Genomic DNA, 21,416 nt, shown 5'->3' on the forward strand with positions numbered 1-21,416 from the left:
CTCTGAAAAAATATTTGGCCTTCTAGCAGTGTGTGGGACTTTCTCTATTAGTCCATCTATACTGACCTCCATCAGGTTGCAAATTAAAAATAATTTTTTGTCTGCATCTAGCTCTGAAAAAATATTTGGCCTTCTAGCAGTGTGTGGGACTTTCTCTATTAGTCCATCTATACTGACCTCCATCAGGTTGCAAACTGAATATATTTTTTTTTCTGCATCTACCTCTGAAAAAATATTATGCTTCTAGCTGTGTGTGGGACTTGTTCTATTAATCCATCTATACAGACCTCCATCAGGTTGCAAACTGAATATAATTTTTTTCTGCATCTACCTCTGAAAAAATATTTGGGCTTCTAGCTGTGTGTGGGACTTGTTCAATTAATCCATCTATACAGACCTCCATCAGGTTGCAAACTGAATATAATTTTTTTTTGCATCTATCTCTGAAAAAATATTTGGGCTTCTAGCTGTGTGTGGGACTTGTTCTATTAGTCCATCTATACTGACCTCCATCAGGTTGCAAACTGAATATAATTTTTTTCTGCATCTAGCTCTGAAAAAATATTTGGCCTTCTAGCAGTGTGTGGGACTTTCTCTATTAGTCCATCTATACTGACCTCCATCAGGTTGCAAATTAAAAATAATTTTTATCTGCATCTAGCTCTGAAAAAATATTTGGCCTTCTAGCAGTGTGTGGGACTTTCTCTATTAGTCCATCTATACTGACCTCCATCAGGTTGCAAATTAAAAATAATTTTTTGTCTGCATCTAGCTCTGAAAAAATATTTGGCCTTCTAGCAGTGTGTGGGACTTTCTCTATTAGTCCATCTATACTGACCTCCATCAGGTTGCAAATTCAAAATAATTTTTTGTCTGCATCTAGCTCTGAAAAAATATTTGGCCTTCTAGCAGTGTGTGGGACTTTCTCTATTAGTCCATCTATACTGACCTCCATCAGGCTGCAAATTAAAAATAATTTTTATCTGCATCTACCTCTGAAAAAATATTTGGACTTCTAGCAGTGTGTGGGACTTTCTCTATTAGTCCATCTATACTGACCTCCATCAGGTTGCAAATTAAAAATATTTTTTTGTCTGCATCTAGCTCTGAAAAAATATTTGGCCTTCTAGCAGTTTGTGGGACTTTCTCTATTAGTCCATCTATACTGACCTCCATCAGGTTGCAAACTGAATATATTTTTTTTCTGCATCTACCTCTGAAAAAATGTTGGGCTTCTAGCTGTGTGTGGGACTTGTTCTATTAATCCATCTATACAGACCTCCATCAGGTTGCAAACTGAATATAATTTTTTTCCGCATCTACCTCTGAAAAAATATTTGGGCTTCTAGCTGTGTGTGGGACTTGTTCTATTAGTCCATCTATACTGACATCCATCAGGTTGCAAACTGAATATAATTTTTTTCTGCATCTAGCTCTGAAAAAATATTTGGCCTTCTAGCAGTGTGTGGGACTTTCTCTATTAGTCCATCTATACTGACCTCCATCAGGTTGCAAATTAAAAATAATTTATATCTGCATCTAGCTCTGAAAAAATATTTGGCCTTCTAGCAGTGTGTGGGACTTTATTAGTCCATCTATACTGACCTCCATCAGGTTGCAAATTAAAAATAATTTTTTGTCTGCATCTAGCTCTGAAAAAATATTTGGCCTTCTAGCAGTGTGTGGGACTTTCTCTATTAGTCCATCTATACTGACCTCCATCAGGTTGCAAACTGAATATATTTTTTTTTTGCATCTACCTCTGAAAAAATATTATGCTTCTAGCTGTGTGTGGGACTTGTTCTATTAATCCATCTATACAGACCTCCATCAGGTTGCAAACTGAATATAATTTTTTTCTGCATCTACCTCTGAAAAAATATTTGGGCTTCTAGCTGTGTGTGGGACTTGTTCTATTAGTCCATCTATACTGACCTCCATCAGGTTGCAAACTGAATATAATTTTTTTCTGCATCTAGCTCTGAAAAAATATTTGGCCTTCTAGCAGTGTGTGGGACTTTCTCTATTAGTCCATCTATACTGACCTCCATCAGGTTGCAAATTAAAAATAATTTTTATCTGCATCTAGCTCTGAAAAAATATTTGGCCTTCTAGCAGTGTGTGGGACTTTCTCTATTAGTCCATCTATACTGACCTCCATCAGGTTGCAAATTAAAAATAATTTTTTGTCTGCATCTAGCTCTGAAAAAATATTTGGCCTTCTAGCAGTGTGTGGGACTTTCTCTATTAGTCCATCTATACTGACCTCCATCAGGTTGCAAATTCAAAATAATTTTTTGTCTGCATCTAGCTCTGAAAAAATATTTGGCCTTCTAGCAGTGTGTGGGACTTTCTCTATTAGTCCATCTATACTGACCTCCATCAGGCTGCAAATTAAAAATAATTTTTATCTGCATCTACCTCTGAAAAAATATTTGGCCTTTAGCTGTGTGTGGGACTTGTTCTATTAGTCCATCTATACTGACCTCCATCAGGTTGCAAACTGAATATAATTTTTTTCTGCATCTAGCTCTGAAAAAATATTTGGCCTTCTAGCAGTGTGTGGGACTTTCTCTATTAGTCCATCTATACTGACCTCCATCAGGTTGCAAATTAAAAATAATTTATATCTGCATCTAGCTCTGAAAAAATATTTGGCCTTCTAGCAGTGTGTGGGACTTTCTCTATTAGTCCATCTATACTGACCTCCATCAGGTTGCAAATTAAAAATAATTTTTTGTCTGCATCTAGCTCTGAAAAAATATTTGGCCTTCTAGCAGTGTGTGGGACTTTCTCTATTAGTCCATCTATACTGACCTCCATCAGGTTGCAAACTGAATATATTTTTTTCTGCATCTACCTCTGAAAAAATATTTGGGCTTCTAGCTGTGTGTAGGACTTGTTCTATTAGTCCATCTATACTGACCTCCATCAGGTTGCAAACTGAATACAATTTTTTTCTGCATCTACCGCTGAAAAAATATTTGGGCTTCTAGCTGTGTGTGGGACTTGTTCTATTAGTCCATCTATACTGACCTCCATCAGGTTGCAAATTGAATATAATTTTTTTCTGCATCTAACCCAGCCAATAGTTTTGGCCTAATACCACAGTTTGGCCACTCAGCTCTGCTCGGTTCCCATCCATTGTTTTTTTGTGAAAACAACTCCAGAGTTGTGAATTAGTTAACCACCAAAATGAGTGGAAAAAGGCCTGCTGCTGGTGGAAAGGGGAATAGGCGTGTTGGGAAGGGGAAAAAAGGTTGTGTCCGTGGGGTAGGTGTTAAAGCAACAGTAACATCTGCAGAAGAAAGACCATCTTCCAGCCAAACTAAAATGTCTACTTCTTTTAGCGGACAATGTGATAAGATCCCTTTCTTACGGCCACGCCAATCCCTACAAACTCCAGATGAGGCACAAAAACAGCAGGTGCTTCAATGGATATCAAGTGCTCCTTTAAGTGGGCTCTCCTCCACATCAACTTCAACATCATAAATACTCCAGTCCTCAAAGGTGTCACCCCAATCGCACTTGCTTCCTCACAGCTCCCAAATCTCCAGCTGCCCGTCTGAGTATGAGGTAGAACAGATGGTTGAGTCTGCAGAGCTGTTTACTCATACTATAGCCTGGGAATCAGAGGTCAACTCCAGCGCTTCTGTGAATCCAGACGAGGAAATGATCTGCACTGATGCCCAGAATCTTTATGAGTCGGATCCAGGACCAGACGCAGAAGGTTCTGACCATAATGTAGACCCTCATTCCCAAACTGTAACTCCTGTTGGTGGAGACAATGAGGAAGACGATGATGAGACTCAAGTACCTGATTGGAGCGACAACTTTAGTTTTTTGTCAGGGCAGGAACAGGTTGGCTCTGAGGACGACGGGTGTGATAACACACAGGGTGATGATGATGAGGTTGGAGATCCCACTTACTGTCAACCCACAGTCAGCCAAGAGATGAGGTCAGCAGAGGAGGTGGAGGAAGATGCTAGTGACGACGAGGTCAGGTTGCGCCTTCCTGGACAGAGACGTAGTACTGGAAGCACGTCAACAACTGCATCCTCAAACACAACTCTGCCTCTCACCACAAGTCGTGGTGGCTCTTCAGGTCGCATGGGTGCTAAGCCTTGCATAGCCTGGGCATTTTTTCAGATCGATAAAGATGACCCAACTCGTGTTATCTGTAACATTTGTCAGCAAAAGCTAAGTAGAGGCCAAAAAATACATAGTTCAGTACTTCATGCATGAACCGGCGCATGGACATGAAGCATAAGTTGCAGTGGGAAGCTCAGTGTGCTACAATGCGGCCTAGCCGGCCGGGCCAACCACCGTCTGCCATATCTTGTGCATCCGCGGCCTCTTCATCCTCTGTGACTGGGGGGACAGCAGTCACACCTGTTTTGGGGCGCAGACCTGCCACCTCTTTACCCGCAACAGCCAGCATGATTGGCAGGTCATCATTTTCTTTGGAGGTGGTAACAGCAGCTGGTGTTGAGCGCTGTCCGACATCGATAGCTCCACCTTTGGATCAAGGCAACCTAACATGTCCGCCTGCATCTTCCTCACAGACCGGCAGTTTGCCGGGGACACCCTTATCAACCCCGTCTAAGCACAATAGCCAGCCCTCGGTCCCTCAGATGTGGACAAGTAAAAGACCATTTCCTCCTAGCCATGAGAAAGCTAAGAGGTTGAATTTCACCATCTGCAAGCTCTTGGCTACAGAAATGCTGCCTTTCCGCCTGGTGGACACAGAGGATTTTCGAGACCTTATGTCCGTCGCAGTGCCCCAGTACCAGATGCCCAGTCGGCACTACTTCTCAAAGAAAGGTGTGCCTGCGCTCCACCAGCATGTCGCACACAACATCACCGCTTCTTTGAGAAACTCTGTGTGTGACAGGGTGCATTTCACCACAGACACTTGGACGAGTAGGCATGGACAGGGGCGTTACATGTCGCTGACTGGGCACTGGGTAACTATGGTGACAGCAGGACAAGGGGCTGCTGTCCAAGTCTTGCCGTCCCCACGAGTTGTGCGTCAATCCTCTTTATGTCAAAGTTCCTCCACTGCTTCTGCCTCCTCAACCTCCTCTCGGTCTTCCACCTGCACCCAAAGCCTGTCTGGTCATGCCACAAGCTTTCTAACTGCACAGAAGGGATCCTGCACACCTCCTTACTATGCTGGCAGTAGGGCTCAACGTCATCAGGCGGTTTATACATTGAAATGTCTGGGAAATGTGAGTCACACAGCTGAGGAGTTGTGGTCAGCTCTGGAGAACCAATTTCATGAATGGTTGTCTCCACTGGACCTGAAACCAGGGAAGGTCGTGTGCGACAATGCTGCAAACCTGGGTGCGGCCCTTCGCCGGGGCAATGTCACACACGTGCCTTGTATGGCTCACGTGTTGAACCTGGTTGTCCAGCAATTTTTAGCCCACTATTCCAGACTAGATGGCCTTCTGCAGAGGGCACGGTCGCTGTGTGCTCACTTCCGCCGTTCGCATCCCGCAGCTCAGCGACTTACATCTCTACAGAAGTCGTTGGGTCTGCCACTTCACCGGCTAAAATGCGATGTGCCTACCCGGTGGAATTCAACTCTGCACATGTTGCAGCGACTGTGGCAGCACCGACAAGCCCTGGTGCAATACGTTCTGACGTATAGCCTGGGCCAACGAGATTCAGAGGTGGGGCAAATCACACTGGAGGAGTGGTCTCAGATCAGGGACCTATGCACCCTTCTGCACAGTTTTGAAATGGCGACGAAGATGTTTAGTGCTGACGATGCCATTATCAGCATGACTATTCCGGTGATTTACATGCTGGAGCACATGTTAAACAGAATTCGGAGTCAGGTGGTGGCACAAGAGGAGGTGGAGGAAGTAGAGGAGGAGGAGTTGTATGCGGAAGGGCTAACATCTGCAAGGTCCAGACGGTCGGCAGCACCAAGGCGGCAGGCATGTGAGGGTGGGGGAGATGGTTTTACCAGGGCGCATGGTAGCAGCCAAACTAGTGAGGAAGGTGCAGGAGCCCAGGAAGAAGTGGAGGACGAACTGATGGAAGACTCATCAGATGAGGGAGACCTTGATCACATTTCTGTTGTGCGAGGTTGGGGGGAGAGGACGGAGGAAGGAAGCATGATTGTTACCTCGCCACCAACACAACAGGGACTTGGTGCTCCTGGATGCGCAACACACATGAGTGCCTTCTTGCTGCACTACCTGCAACATGACCCTCGAATTGTGAGAATTAGAAATAATCCTGACTACTGGGTTGCCACACTGTTAGATCCCCGGTACAAAAGTAAATTTGCAGAAATTATTCCTGCCATAGAAAGGGATGCACGCATGCAGGAGTATCAGCAGAGACTGTTGCAGAATCTTACATGTGCTTTTCCACAAAATACCAGTGGTGCACGTAGTGAATCTCACAGTTCCAACTTGCCAACCGTGGGACCGTTAAGTGTTCAGCACTCAAACCGTAACAGAACCACAGTATCTGGTGGTAACATCAATTTTGCGGAATCATTTCACCACTTTTTTAGCCCATCCTTTGCAAGGCCACAGGAGACAAGAAGTCTGACACATAGTCAACGCCTAGAGACGATGGTACAGGAGTATCTCCAAGTAAACATTGAAGCCACGACTGTGTCACTGGACCCTTGCTCTTTTTGGGCTTCCAATCTGGATAAATGGCCGGAGCTAGCCACTTACGCCTTGGAGATCTTGTCATGCCCCGCAGCCAGCGTTCTGTCTGAACGTGTGTTCAGCGCTGCTGGTGGTGTGCTGACAGATAAGCGCACGCGGCTCTCCACTGATAATGTAGACAGACTCACGTTCATAAAGATGAACAAATCATGGATCCGAAACGACTTTTCTACCCCTGTGTCATCCTGGGGAGAGTAAAAGCTTGATGATTGTTTAAAATCACCCTACCAACCGTTTTAAGATTTCAAATTACTAATCATGTTTATCTGTATCTTGACTGGAAAATAATTTGGGCTTTGTAGCAGTGTGCAGCACTGATCCTATTAGGCCATCTATAATAAGCTCCACCAGATTTAAAATTAAAAATAATTTTTAGCTGCATATAGCCCGGAAAATAATTTTGGGGCTCCGAGATGCGCAAGACACATAAGTGCCTTCTTGCTGCACTACCTGCAGCATGACCCTCATATTGTCAGAATTCGAAGTAATCATGACTACTGGGTTGCCACACTCTTAGATCCCCCAAACTTTTCGATCAACCTTTTCATTTTAATAAAGACCAAAAAAATGGTCATTTTTGAAATTATAAGCATTAGCAGGTTGTTAGAAACTGAAATCAAACAGTTTTCAACTCAAAACTTTATTCTAGGTGATGTTACATTTTCACATAGGACCCCTTGTTCGAAAGGAGCTTCTGAACTCTCTCGTCCATTGAATTTGTCAGGTTTTGGATGGTTTCTGCTTCAATTGTTTTGCATGAGGACAGAATACCCTCCCAGAGCTGTTGCTTAGATGTGAACTGCCTCCCGCCATCATAGACACTCCTTTTAATGATGCTCCAAAGGTTCTGAATGGGGTACAGGTCAGGGGAGCATGGGGGTCACACCATAAGTTTGTCCCCTTTTATGCCCATATCAGCCAGAGATGCAGATGTTTTATGTGCAGCATGAGATGGTGCATTATCATGCAGAAAAATGATCTTGCTGTGAAATACACGGTTCTTCTTCTTGAACCATGGCAGGAAGTGCGGTTTGAGAAAATCCACATACATTATGGAGTTCATCTTTAGCGCCTTCAGGGATCCTAAAGGGGCCGACAATCTCTCTCCCCATGATTCCAGCCCAAAACATTACTCCACCTCCTCCTTGTTGGCGCTGTAGCCGTGTTTGCGTGGGGTGTCCATCAACCAGCCATCCTCCACTCCATCCATCTGGACCATCGAGCGCTGCACGGCACTCATCCGTGAACAAAACAGTTTTGAAATCAGTCTTCATGTAATGTTTGGCCCACTGGAGCCGTTTCTGCTTGTGTGAAGTGGATAGAGGAGGTCGACAGGATGGCGTATGCACAGCTGCAAACCTCTGAAGGACCCTGCATCTTGTTGTTCGGGGGACGTTGGAGGCACAAGCAGCTTCAAAAACTTGTCTGCTGCTATGACAAGGCTTTTTTGCCGCTGCTCTTTCAACCTGACGTAATTGCCTGTAGGAAAGAGTCCTCAATTTGCCCTTATCAGCACGCACACGTGTGTACTGTGAATCAGCTACATACTTCTTGATTGCCAAGACACTTCATCCTGATCATCGCACAATGTTGATTGTAGTCATGCCTTGACCTAAACACTCCACAATTTGTTGCTTCTCAGCAGCCGACACATCCTTTTTCTTTCCCATTTTGGCAGAAAATGTAGGCTGCTGAATAATGTGAGAGAGCCTTCTTAAGTAGTCTTACCTTTCATTGGACACACCTGACAAACTAATTAGCACTGGTGTCTGCAATTGCTTACAGTGATATAAAGAGCCCTGACACACATCACCATCAATGAGTTTAACTGACAAACAAACAAATTCTTCCCTTATCACTCCTAAACACTTTTTGCATAATAATTTGGAACACAGTGTACATGTGCTTTTCCACAAAACACCAGTGGTTCATGTAGTGAATCTTACAGTTCTAACTTGCCAACCGTGGTCTGTATGGAGTTGTTCAATAAAGGGCCCAAAATTAAGATAACATAGATGGGAGAGGTCTCTATGAATAGGAATTCCTAAGTATTTGATACCCTGTGAGGGCCAGGCAAAGGGAAAGTTGGACTGGATGGAATCCTATATGGATTTGGGGAGGGAGACATCGAGGGCCTCAGACTTCGCTGCATTGATTTTAAAATTTGACCATGTAACAAAGTGATCTATTTCAGCCATAACAGCATGGATGGATATATGTGATTGAGTGATATATACTAGGACATCATCAGCAAATAGAGAGCACTTGTACTCGGTGCCTCCCACCTCAATCCACCTAATATTGGGGTGATGGAGAATTGATGAGAGCAGGTGCTCCGTCACTAGGATGTATAAGAGAGGGGACAGAGAACATCCCTGCCTTGTCCCATTGGTGATTGTGAAAGGTGATGAAAATGTTCTGACGCGCCCCCTGGGCCTTGGGACACCCGGAGCCGGACCCTTTTTGGTGGATGCTGGTGGTTGTAGTCTCCGTGGCGGCAACCCGGTTCCGTGGCTCAGGGCGGTCAAACCAGTGGCGGAACTATTTATGTGGTTTTGATGTTTAAATGTCCGACTACGCCACCCGTGGATTGCGGTCAGAGTGAACCGCCGCTCCAGGGCAGACCGCTGAGGCTGGTGTTGTGGGTGCAGCAGAGCGTAGCATAACTCCCCACGGGAGGAGTATAGCCTCAGGGCAGTGTATTCGGAGGATGGGGGTGATGGTGCAGGGCAGCAGCAGTAATGACACGGAGTCAGTGATGCAGTCCAGGGCCTTTACTCACAGTTCTTATTATCCAGACCACGTCTGCAGGTAACGGCTGCCCACGTCGTACTGTGCTCACCAGGTGAGGGTCTCAGACAACTCCCAGATAACTTTGGAGCGCTTCACAGGACCCCCTTTGTGTGTCCTTTGTCTGGCCTTTCTTACCAACCCTTCTGTCCGGCTGCCTCGGGCCTCCTCTTGGTAAACTTGGCGCCAGTTTCCCTGACCCTATGTGGTGCCTTCCTAGCGGGTGTAGCGAGGGGCTGCACCACATAAAATGTCACAGCCTCCTATTTCTAGCTGAGGGTCGTTTCCTGCCTCCACTAGTTTCGGGGACCGGTCTCCCCCTTTGGCCTGACCCCTCCACGCAGGTGGATTCTGGCGTGCGGTGGCGACTCGCCCGTCCGCACCCCTGAGATCCCTTCGTTCCTCGTTCCTGGAGCCTTCTCCGCTCCTCTTCCTTCCTTCTCCCTCTTCCAGGCCTGGGCCTCTGTTACTAGGCCCGCCTCCGGAGCAGAGCTCATGCAGAGCCCCTGCTCCCTGCCACTTCTGCTCAGACTTCTCTGCACTGAACTAAGATGGTGCCCACCTTTTATACTCCCTTCTCAATGCACCCAGGAACTGCTTCCTCCCTGCTCCTGCACTACAGGGTTCCCCTTCCTCAGTGTTCCCTCCCCCCACTCCAGCCAGGGACAGGGACTGTCGTGCCCATCTCAGGGGCATATTGGTCGCCCTGCCCCACGGCAATGTGGTGTAATGCATGCAGGTGTCGGGTCCTGATCCACACTACATCCTTACCTGAGAGTGAGATATCACACCTCTGGGTGAGGTGCAATACCTCTGTAGCAACCGAGCCCTCAGGGTGCTACAGTTCCATTTATCTTCAGCCTAGGTGACGTATTGCGATACAGGGCCGTGATTTTGGCTATAAAAGGGTCCCCTAGACCCCTACCCCAAGCTTTTTAAGAGAATCATATATGGCGTGCCAGGAGACTCTATGGAATGCTTTCTCAGCATCCAACGAGAGTATCTAATTACAAATTTTTAACTACATCTAGCCGAGGAAATACTTTGTGCCTAGTAGCAGGGTCTGCTAGTCAGCGGATTATCCCGGCTGTTAAGCAAGCTACACCACCTGTAGTTTGGACACTTCATTTTTTCAAAGGAAATGCTTCGGGACCACGGGATACTCAGTGAAGAGCATCAGGAGGCACCCCAAGGCATAGGAGCTGGGACTGGCAGTAGGATGCCTTGCGGTGGACAGCCGAGCTCGATCCTTATAAAAGCTTTTTAACTGCAGCAGCTTTAGTGGACGCTACTGGAGCTGGAATTACGCGGCTGCTGGCATGAGACTTGCCCTCCAATAGATCCTTGTAAGTGGATTTAAAGTGTATTCATTCAAATTAGAGAGACAATTTAAATTAAAAAGCTTAGAGCTGCCTCCACCACAGGGGGGCTCGCTCGACCCACCAGCGGACAGGCACCAGTATTGGGAGAGGGGGGCTGGCCATCAGGGTTCACCGAGGCTCTGGCACAAACCCGGCGACACGGAGGTGGCACGGGCAGGAGCGGACTGGCCGTGTCGGCTTCTCACTTTTTGGATTTTGGAAGGGCATGACATGCCTATATCTGTGTCTCCCCCTCCTTTTACTCCTCCACCTCTTTTCTTTTCGCATGACTATATGTACTTGTCACTTTTCCATGTGTTAGTTATGTCTTCTGAGCAGTTTGTCAGCTTTTGGACACCTTTGAAGGTGTTTTCTATGTGTTTCTATGTGTTTTTGTTTGCCTGCCATTGGTTTTAACGGTGTTCGAAGGTGTTCGACGAACAGTTCGACGAACAGTTCGGCGAACACACGGGTGTTCGACGAACCGAACCGAACTCGAACACTACGGGGGTGGCTCAACACTAGTGATAACGCACAGGGTGATGATGATGAGGTTGGAGATCCCACTTACTGTCAACCCACAGTCAGCCAAGAGATGAGGTCAGCAGAGGAGGTGGAGGAAGATGCTAGTGACGACGAGGTCAGGTTGCGCCTTCCTGGACAGAGACGTAGTACTGGAAGCACGTCAACAACTGCATCCTCAAACACAACTCTGCCTCTCACCACAAGTCGTGGTGGCTCTTCAGGTCACATGGGTGCTAAGCCTTGCATAGCCTGGGCATTTTTTCAGATCGATAAAGATGACCCAACTCGTGTTATCTGTAACATTTGTCAGCAAAAGCTAAGTAGAGGCCAAAAAATACATAGTTTCAGTACTTCATGCATGAACCGGCACATGGACATGAAGCATAAGTTGCAGTGGGAAGCTCAGTGTGCTACAATGTGGCCTAGCCTGCCGGGCCAACCACCGTCTGCCATATCTTGTGCATCCGCGAACTCTTCATCCTCTGTGACTGGGGGGACAGCAGTCACACCTGTTTTGGGGCGCAGACCTGCCACCTCTTTACCCGCAACAGCCAGCGCGATTGGCAGGTCATCATTTTCTTTGGAGGTGGTAACACCAGCTGGTGTTGAGCGCTGTCCGACATCGATAGCACCACCTTTGGATCAAGGCAACCTAACATGTCCGCCTGCATCTTCCTCACAGACCGGCAGTTTGCCGGGGACACCCTTATCAACCCCGTCTAAGCACAATAGCCAGCCCTCGGTCCCTCAGATGTGGACAAGTAAAAGACCATTTCCTCCTAGCCATGAGAAAGCTAAGAGGTTGAATTTCACCATCTGCAAGCTCTTGGCTACAGAAATGCTGCCTTTCCGCCTGGTGGACACAGAGGATTTTCGAGACCTTATGTCCGTTGCAGTGCCCCAGTACCAGATGCCCAGTCGGCACTACTTCTCAAAGAAAGGTGTGCCTGCGCTCCACCAGCATGTCGCACACAACATCACCGCTTCTTTGAGAAACTCTGTGTGTGACAGGGTGCATTTCACCACAGACACTTGGACGAGTAGGCATGGACAGGGGCGTTACATGTCGCTGACTGGGCACTGGGTAACTATGGTGACAGCAGGACAAGGGGCTGCTGTCCAAGTCTTGCCGTCCCCACGAGTTGTGCGTCAATCCTCTTTATGTCAAAGTTCCTCCACTGCTTCTGCCTCCTCAACCTCCTCTCGGTCTTCCACCTGCACCCAAAGCCTGTCTGGTCATGCCACAAGCTTTCTAACTGCGCAGAAGGGATCCTGCACAGCTCCTTACTATGCTGGCAGTAGGGCTCAACGTCATCAGGCGGTTTTTACTTTGAAATGTCTGGGAAATGTGAGTCTCACATCTGAGGAGTTGTGGTCAGCTCTGGAGAACCAATTTCATGAATGGTTGTCTCCACTGGACCTGAAACCAGGGAAGGCCGTGTGCGACAATGCTGCAAACCTGGGTGCGGCCCTTCGCCGGGGCAATGTCACACACGTGCCTTGTATGGCTCACGTGTTGAACCTGGTTGTCCAGCAATTTTTAGCCCACTATCCCAGACTAGATGGCCTTCTGCAGAGGGCACGGTTGCTGTGTGCTCACTTCCGCCGTTCGCATCCCGCAGCTCAGTGACTTACATCTCTACAGAAGTCGTTGGGCCTGCCACTTCACCGGCTAAAATGCGATGTGCCTACCCGGTGGAATTCAACTCTGCACATGTTGCAGCGACTGTGGCAGCACCGACAAGCCCTGGTGCAATACGTTCTGACGTATAGCCTGGGCCAACGAGATCCAGAGGTGGGGCAAATCACGCTGGAGGAGTGGTCTCAGATCAGGGACCTATGCACCCTTCTGCACAGTTTTGAAATGGCGTCGAAGATGTTTAGTGCTGACGATGCCATTATCAGCATGACTATTCCGGTGATTTACATGCTGGAGCACATGTTAAACAGAATTCGGAGTCAGGTGGTGGCACAAGAGGAGGTGGAGGAAGTAGAGGAGGAGGAGTTGTATGCGGAAGGGCTAACATCTGCAAGGTCCAGACGGTCGGCAGCACCAAGGCGGCAGGCATGTGAGGGTGGGGGAGATGGTTTTACCAGGGCGCATGGTAGCAGCCAAACTAGTGAGGAGGGTGCAGGAGCCCAGGAAGAAGTGGAGGACGAACTGATGGAAGACTCATCAGATGAGGGAGACCTTGATCACATTTCTGTTGTGCGAGGTTGGGGGGAGAGGACAGAGGAAGGAAGCATGATTGTTACCTCGCCACCAACACAACAGTGACTAGGTGCTCCTGGATGCGCAAGACACATGAGTGCCTTCTTGCTGCACTACCTGCAACATGACCCTCGAATTGTGAGAATTAGAAATAATCCTGACTACTGGGTTGCCACACTGTTAGATCCCCGGTACAAAAGTAAATTTGCAGAAATTATTCCTGCCATAGAAAGGGATGCACGCATGCAGAAGTATCAGCAGAGACTGTTGCAGAATCTTACATGTGCTTTTCCACAAAACACCAGTGGTGCACGTAGTGAATCTCACAGTTCCAACTTGCCAACCGTGGGACCGTCAAGTGTTCAGCACTCAAACCGTAACAGAACCACAGTATCTGCTGGTAACATCAATTTTGCGGAATCATTTCACCACTTTTTTAGCCCATCCTTTGCAAGGCCACAGGAGACAAGAAGTCTGACACATAGTCAACGCCTAGAGACGATGGTACAGGAGTATCTCCAAGTAAACATTGAAGCCATGACTGTGTCACTGGACCCTTGCTCTTTTTGGGCTTCCATTCTGGATAAATGCCCGGAGCTAGCCACTTACGCCTTGGAGATCTTCTCATGCCCCGCAGCCAGCGTTCTGTCTGAACGTGTGTTCAGCGCTGCTGGTGGTGTGCTGACAGATAAGCGCACGCGGCTCTCCACTGATAATGTAGACAGACTCACGTTCATAAAGATGAACAAATCATGGATCCAAAATGACTTTTCTACCCCTGTGTCATCCTGGGGAGAGTAAAAGCTTGATGATTGGTTAAAATCACCCTACCAACCGTTTTAAGCTTTCAAATTACTAATCATGTTTATCTGTATCTTGGCTGGAAAATTATTTGGGCTTTGTAGCAGTGTGCAGCACTGATTCTATTAGGCCATCTATAATAAGCTCCACCAGATTTAAAATTACTAATCATGTTTATCTGTATCTTGACTGGAAAATAATTTGGGCTTTGTAGCAGTGTGCAGCACTGATCCTATTAGGCCATCTATACTAAGCTCCACCAGATTTAAAATTAATAATAATTTTTAGCTGCATCTAGCCCGGAAAATAATTTTGGGGCTCCGAGATGCGCAAGACACATAAGTGCCTTCTTGCTGCACTACCTGCAACATGACCCTCATATTGTCAGAATTCGAAGTAATCATGACTACTGGGTTGCCACACTCTTAGATCCCCCAAACTTTTCGATCAACCTTTTCATTTTAATAAAGACCAAAAAAATGGTCATTTTTGAAATTATAAGCATTAGCAGGTTATTAGAAACTGAAATCAAACAGTTTTCAACTCAAAACTTTATTCTAGGTGATGTTACATTTTCACATAGGACCCCTTGTTCGAAAGGAGCTTCTGAACTCTCTCGTCCATTGAATTTGTCAAGTTTTGGATGGTTTCTGCTTCAATTGTTTTGCATGAGGACAGAATACCCTCCCAGAGCTGTTGCTTAGATGTGAACTGCCTCCCGCCATCATAGACACTCCTTTTGATGATGCTCCAGAGGTTCTGAATGGGGTAGAGGTCAGGGGAGCATGGGGGTCACACCATAAGTTTGTCTCCTTTTATGCCCATATCAGCCAGAGATGCAGATGTTTTATGTGCAGCATGAGATGGTGCATTATCATGCAAAAAAATGATCTTGCTGTGAAATACACGGTTCTTCTTCTTGAACCATGGCAGGAAGTGCTGTTTGAGAAAATCCACATACATTATGGAGTTCATCTTTAGCGCCTTCAGGGATCCTAAAGGGGCCGACAATCTCTCTCCCCATGATTCCAGCCCAAAACATTACTCCACCTCCTCCTTGTTGGCGCTGTAGCCGTGTTTGCGTGGGGTGTCCATCAACCAGCCATCCTTCACTCCATCCATCTGGACCATCGAGCGCTGCACGGCACTCATCCGTGAACAAAACAGTTTTGAAATCAGTCTTCATGTAATGTTTGGCCCACTGGAGCCATTTCTGCTTGTGTGAAGTGGATAGAGTAGGTCGACAGGATGGCGTATGCACAGCTGCAAACCTCTGAAGGACCCTGCATCTTGTTGTTCGGGGGACGTTGGAGGCACCAGCAGCTTCAAAAACTTGTCTGCTGCTATGACAAGGCATTTTTGCCGCTGCTCTTTTAACCTGACGTAATTGCCTGTAGGAAAGAGTCCTCAATTTGCCCTTATCAGCACGCACACGTGTGTACTGTGAATCAGCTACATACTTCTTGATTGCCAAGACACTTCATCCTGATCATTGCACAATGTTGATTGTAGTCATGCCTTGACCTAAACACTCCACAATTTGTTGCTTCTCAGCAGCCGACACATCCTTTTTCTTTCCCATTTTGGCAGAAAATGTAGGCTGCTTAATAATGTGAGACAGCCTTCTTAAGTAGTCTTGCCTTTCATTGGACACACCTGCCAAACTAATTAGCACAGGTGTCTGCAATTGCTTACAGTGCTATAAAGAGCCCTGACACACATCACCATCAATGAGTTTAACTGACAAACAAACAAATTCTTCCCTTACCACTCCTAAACACTTTTTGCATAATAATTTGGAACACAGTGTACATGTGCTTTTCCACAAAACACCAGTGGTTCACGTAGTGAATCTTACAGTTCTAACTTGCCAACCGTGGTCTGTATGGAGTTGTTCAATAAAGGGCCCAAAATTAAGATAACATAGATGGGAGAGGTCTCTATGAATAGGAATTCCTAAGTATTTGATACCCTGTGAGGGCCAGGCAAAGGGAAAGTTGGACTGGATGGAATCCTATATGGATTTGGGGAGGGAGACATCGAGGGCCTCAGACTTCGCTGCATTGATTTTAAAATTTGACCATGTAACAAAGTGATCTATTTCAGCCATAACAGCATGGATGGATATATGTGATTGAGTGATATATACTAGGACATCATCAGCAAATAGAGAGCACTTGTACTCGGTGCCTCTCACCTCAATCCACCTAATATTGGGGTTATGGCGAATTGATGAGAGCAGGTGCTCCGTCACTAGGATGTATAAGAGAGGGTACAGAGGACAACCCTGCCTTGTCCCATTGGTGATTGTGAAAGGTGCTGAAAATGTTCTGATGCACCCCCTGGGCCTTGGGACACCCGGAGCCGGACCCTTTTTGGTGGATGCTGGTGGTTGTAGTCTTCGTGGCGGCGACCCGGTTCCGTGGCTCAGGGTGGTCAAACCAGTGGCGGAACTATTTATGTGGTTTTGATGTTTAAATGTCCGACTACGCCACTCGTGGATTGCGGTCAGAGTGAACCGCCGCTGCAGGGCAGACCGCTGAGGCTGGTGTTGTGGGTGCAGCAGAGCGTAGCATAACTCCCCACGGGAGGAGTATAGCCTCAGGGCAGTGTATGCGGAGGATGGGGGTGATGGTGCAGGGCAGCAGAAGTAACGACACGGAGTCAGTGATGCAGTCCAGGGCCTTTACTCACAGTTCTTATTATCCAGACCACGTCTGCAGGTAACGGCTGCCCACGTCGTACTGTGCTCACCAGGTGAGGGGCTCAGACAACTCCCAGATAACTTTGGAGCGCTTCACAGGACCCCCTTTGTGTGTCCTTTGTCTGGCCTTTCTTACGAACCCTTCTGTCCGGCTGCCTCGGGCCTCCTCTTGGTAAACTTGGCGCCAGTTTCCCTGACCCTATGTGGTGCCTTCCTAGCAGGTGTAGCGAGGGGCTGCGCCACATAAAATGTCACAGCCTCCGGTTTCTAGCTGAGGGTCGTTTCCTGCCTCCACTAGTTTCGGGGACCGGTCTCCCCCTTTGGCCTGACCCCTCCACGCAGGTGGATTCGGGCGTGCGGTGGCGACTCGCCCGTCCTCACCCCTGGGATCCCTTCATTCCTTGTTCCTGGAGCCTTCTCCGCTCCTCTTCCTTCCTTCTCCCTCTTCCAGGCCTGGGCCTCTGTTACTAGGCCCGCCTCCGGAGCAGAGCTCATGCAGAGCCCCTGCTCCCTGCCACTTCTGCTCAGACTTCTCTGCACTGAACTAAGATGGTGCCCACCTTTTATACTCCCTTCTCAATGCACCCAGGAACTGCTTCCTCCCTGCTCCTGCACTACAGGGTTCCCCTTCCTCAGTGTTCCCTCCCCCCACTCCAGCCAGGGACAGGGACTGTCGTGCCCATCTCAGAGGCATATTGGTCGCCCTGCCCCACGGCAATGTGGTGTAATGCATGCAGGTGTCGGGTCCTGATCCACACTCCATCCTTACCTGAGAGTGAGATATCACACCTCTGGGTGAGGTGCAATACCTCTGTAGCAACCGAGCCCTCAGGGTGCTACAGTTCCATTTATCTTCAGCCTACGTGACGTATTGTGATACAGGGCCGTGATTTTGGCTATAAAAGGGTCCCCTAGACCCCTACCCCAAGCTTTTTAAGAGAATCATATATGGCGTGCCAGGAGACTCTATGGAATGCTTTCTCAGCATCCAACGAGAGTATCTAATTACAAATTTTTAACTGCATCTAGCCCAGGAAATACTTTGTGCCTAGTAGCAGGGTCTGCTAGTCAGCGGATTATCCCGGCTGTTAAGCAAGCTACACCACCTGTAGTTTGGACACTTAATTTTTTCAAAGGAAATGCTTCGGGACCACGGGATACTCAGTGAAGAGCATCAGGAGGCACCCCAAGGCATAGGGGCTGGGACTGGCAGTAGGATGCTCTGCGGTGGACAGCCGAGCTCGATCCTTATAAAAGCTTTTGAACTGCAGCAGCTTTAGTGGACGCTACTGGAGCTGGAATTACGCGGCTGCTGGCATGAGACTTGCCCTCCAATAGATCCTTGTAAATGGATTTAAAGTGTATTCATTCAAATTAGAGAGACAATTTAAATTAAAAAGCTTAGAGCTGCCTCCACCACAGGGGGGCTCGCTCGACCCACCAGCGGACAGGCACCAGTATTGGGAGAGGGGGGCTGGCCGTCAGGGTTCACCGCGGCTCTGGCACAAACCCGGCGACACGGAGGTGGCACGGGCAGGAGCGGACTGAACGTGTCGGCTTCTCACTTTTTGGATTTTAGAAGGGCATGACATGCCTATATCTGTGTCTCCCCCTCCTTTTACTCCTCCACCTCTTTTCTTTTCGCATGACTATATGTACTTGTCACTTTTCCATGTGTTAGTTGTGTCTTCTGAGCAGTTTGTCAGCTTTTGGACACCTTTGAAGGTGTTTTCTATGTGTTTCTATGTGTTTTTGTATGCCTGCCATTGGTTTTAACGGTGTTCGAAGGTGTTCGACGAACAGTTCGACGAACAGTTCGGCGAACACACGGGTGTTCGACGAACCGAACCGAACTCGAACACTACGGGGGTGGCTCAACACTAGCCGGGACACAGTTGGACACTGGGATGCAACACGTTTTCCAGATATAGAGAATTGCGGGTTCTGGGTCAATCAGGCTTCAACACAATGTTCAGAAGGTAGACAGCAGCAGTGGTTGGCCCACTATACAACGAGTAAATTATTCATGATCATGAGGCCATCCATCTCCTTAGCTTTCTGTAGCTTGGAATGCAAGCGCATGTATGTAGTAGCAGCTAGGCCTGAGGTGGTCAGCATTTTGGTGCATATCCTACCTCCTCCAAGGATTGCTGGATGTTTTCCTGCTACTATCCCAGTCCTATGAGTCCCGTTAAAACAAAGCTTCAGGTGATGAATGATGGATGAGGTGGTGGCAAAGGAGAAAGAGCAAGAGGAACAGGGACCATTCACATCAATATCAGGCCAGTCAACCACACATGTCTTGTAGGATATGTTTCTGTACCAAAAGGAGAGGTTCGGCTACACAGTTATAGGGCATACAGTGAGTGCAATGCCTACCAAAAATTTCGAGGCACTCCAATGCCCCTTGGAAGTGACATGGAGGTCAGAGGACCTTAACTAAACCGTTTTTTCCATTTATAGCAACTGGGTCTCCTGTGCACTGTTGGCCTAAGCAGTGAATGGAAGGCTTTCCAAAAATTATGAGGAACTGCAATGCCCCTTGAAACAGACGTGGATTACAGTGTACTAAAAACCTTCTACCCATTATTGGGGAGTGGGTCTCCCTTAATGTTCGCCTTGAAAAGCAAAAGCTGACTCAAATTAGGAGGAAATGCAATGCCCGTTGGAAGAGTCGTGGAGGTTAGAGTTAATTCAAAACAACATTTCAATGTCGTGGAGTTCAGAGTGGTTTAACAAGACGGTTTTAATGCCCCTTGGGAGAGACGTGGAGGTCAGAGTGGCTTAACAAGACGGTTTTAATGCCCCTTGGAAGAGACGTGGAGGTCACAGTAGCTTAACAAGATGGTTTTAATGCCCCTTGGAAGAGACGTGGAGGTCAGAGTGGTTTAACAAGACAGTTTTAATGCCCCTTGGAAGAGACGTGGAGGTCACAGTAGCTTAACAAGACGGTTTTAATGCCCCTTGGAAGAGACTTGGAGGTCACAGTAGCTTAACAAGACAATTTTAATGCCCCTTACAAGAGCAATGCAGTACAGCATATTAAAAACATTATTCCCATTATTGGGGAGTGGGTCTCCCATAGTCTTTGTCAATGCCTTCCAAACAAAAGCTGCCAAAAATTAGGATGGAGGAACTTGCAATGCCCCTTACAAGAGCCATGCAGTACAGCCTATTAAAAACATTATTCCCATTATTGGGGAGTGGGTCTCCCATAGTCGTTGCCTATGCCTTCCAAGCAAAAGCTGCCAAAAATTAGGACGGAGGAACTTGCAATGCCCCTTACAAGAGCCATGCAGTACAGCATATTTAAAACATTATTCCCATTATTGGGGAGTGGGTCTCCTATAGTCTTTGCCTATGCCTTCCAAGCAAAAGCTGACAAAAATTAGGACGGAGGAACTTGCAATGCCCCTTACAAGAGCCATGCAGTACAGCATATTAAAAACATTATTCCCATTATTGGGGAGTGGGTCTCCTATAGTCTTTGCCTATGCCTTCCAAGCAAAAGCTGCCCAAAATTAGGACAGAGGAACTTGCAATGCCCCTTACAAGTAGAGAGAGCGGTGTTCGACTCAAACTGTTCGCCAGTCTCAAATTCGAGCTGTTTTGGGCGGTGTTCGAGCCGTTCGGCGAACATGAACAATTTGAAAAAAATTCGGCTGTTCGAGGTTATGTTCGATAACTGTTCGTGCACCAAAATCATAACTGGATTTTTTCTCAGTAATGCTGAAAATTAATGTTAATACGCAGTTTGAGTGAACAGCGGGGCGGGGGGAGGGGCAGGGGATGGATCTCTGCAGAAATAATGAAGATCTCCATTTTTTTTTCTCTTTCCCACATTTACAGTGGGGAGGTGCAATCTGTCAGCCTATCAGCAGCGCACACACGGAGCGAACTGCTTTTTTTCACACAAGCAAGGGCATGTGTCATTGGCAGTGTATGTCACATGTCCTTGCCCTATAAGACCCAGCCATTTTCCCCGTCGCCACCATTTTCTCACTGCTGCAGCTGCGTGTTAGACGGCACCGCTGTTGCTGTGTGCGCTATACTTTCAGTGTTAATTTCAAGCCAATTTTCGCACAAATCTACAGATAGCTTGGGAGTAGGGAATAGTTGTGATTGCAGTCCTTTTAAGGACTAGGTTACATCATTTCCTACGACTTTTATCAGGCAGGTCTGTGCTCTTAAATAGATAGGTTGGGAGTAAAGACTAATTGTAATTGCAGTACTTTTGAGGGCTAGGTTACATCAGTTCCTATCACTTTTCGCCAGGCAGGTCTGTGCCAGTGCAAGTTTTTTTCACAGCATTTGGCTAAATCTAG

This window comes from Phyllobates terribilis, unplaced genomic scaffold, assembly GCF_046119375.1.
Source record: "Phyllobates terribilis strain yellow unplaced genomic scaffold, ASM4611937v1 Scaffold_3__8_contigs__length_932513732, whole genome shotgun sequence".
Lineage (NCBI taxonomy): Eukaryota > Metazoa > Chordata > Amphibia > Anura > Dendrobatidae > Phyllobates > Phyllobates terribilis.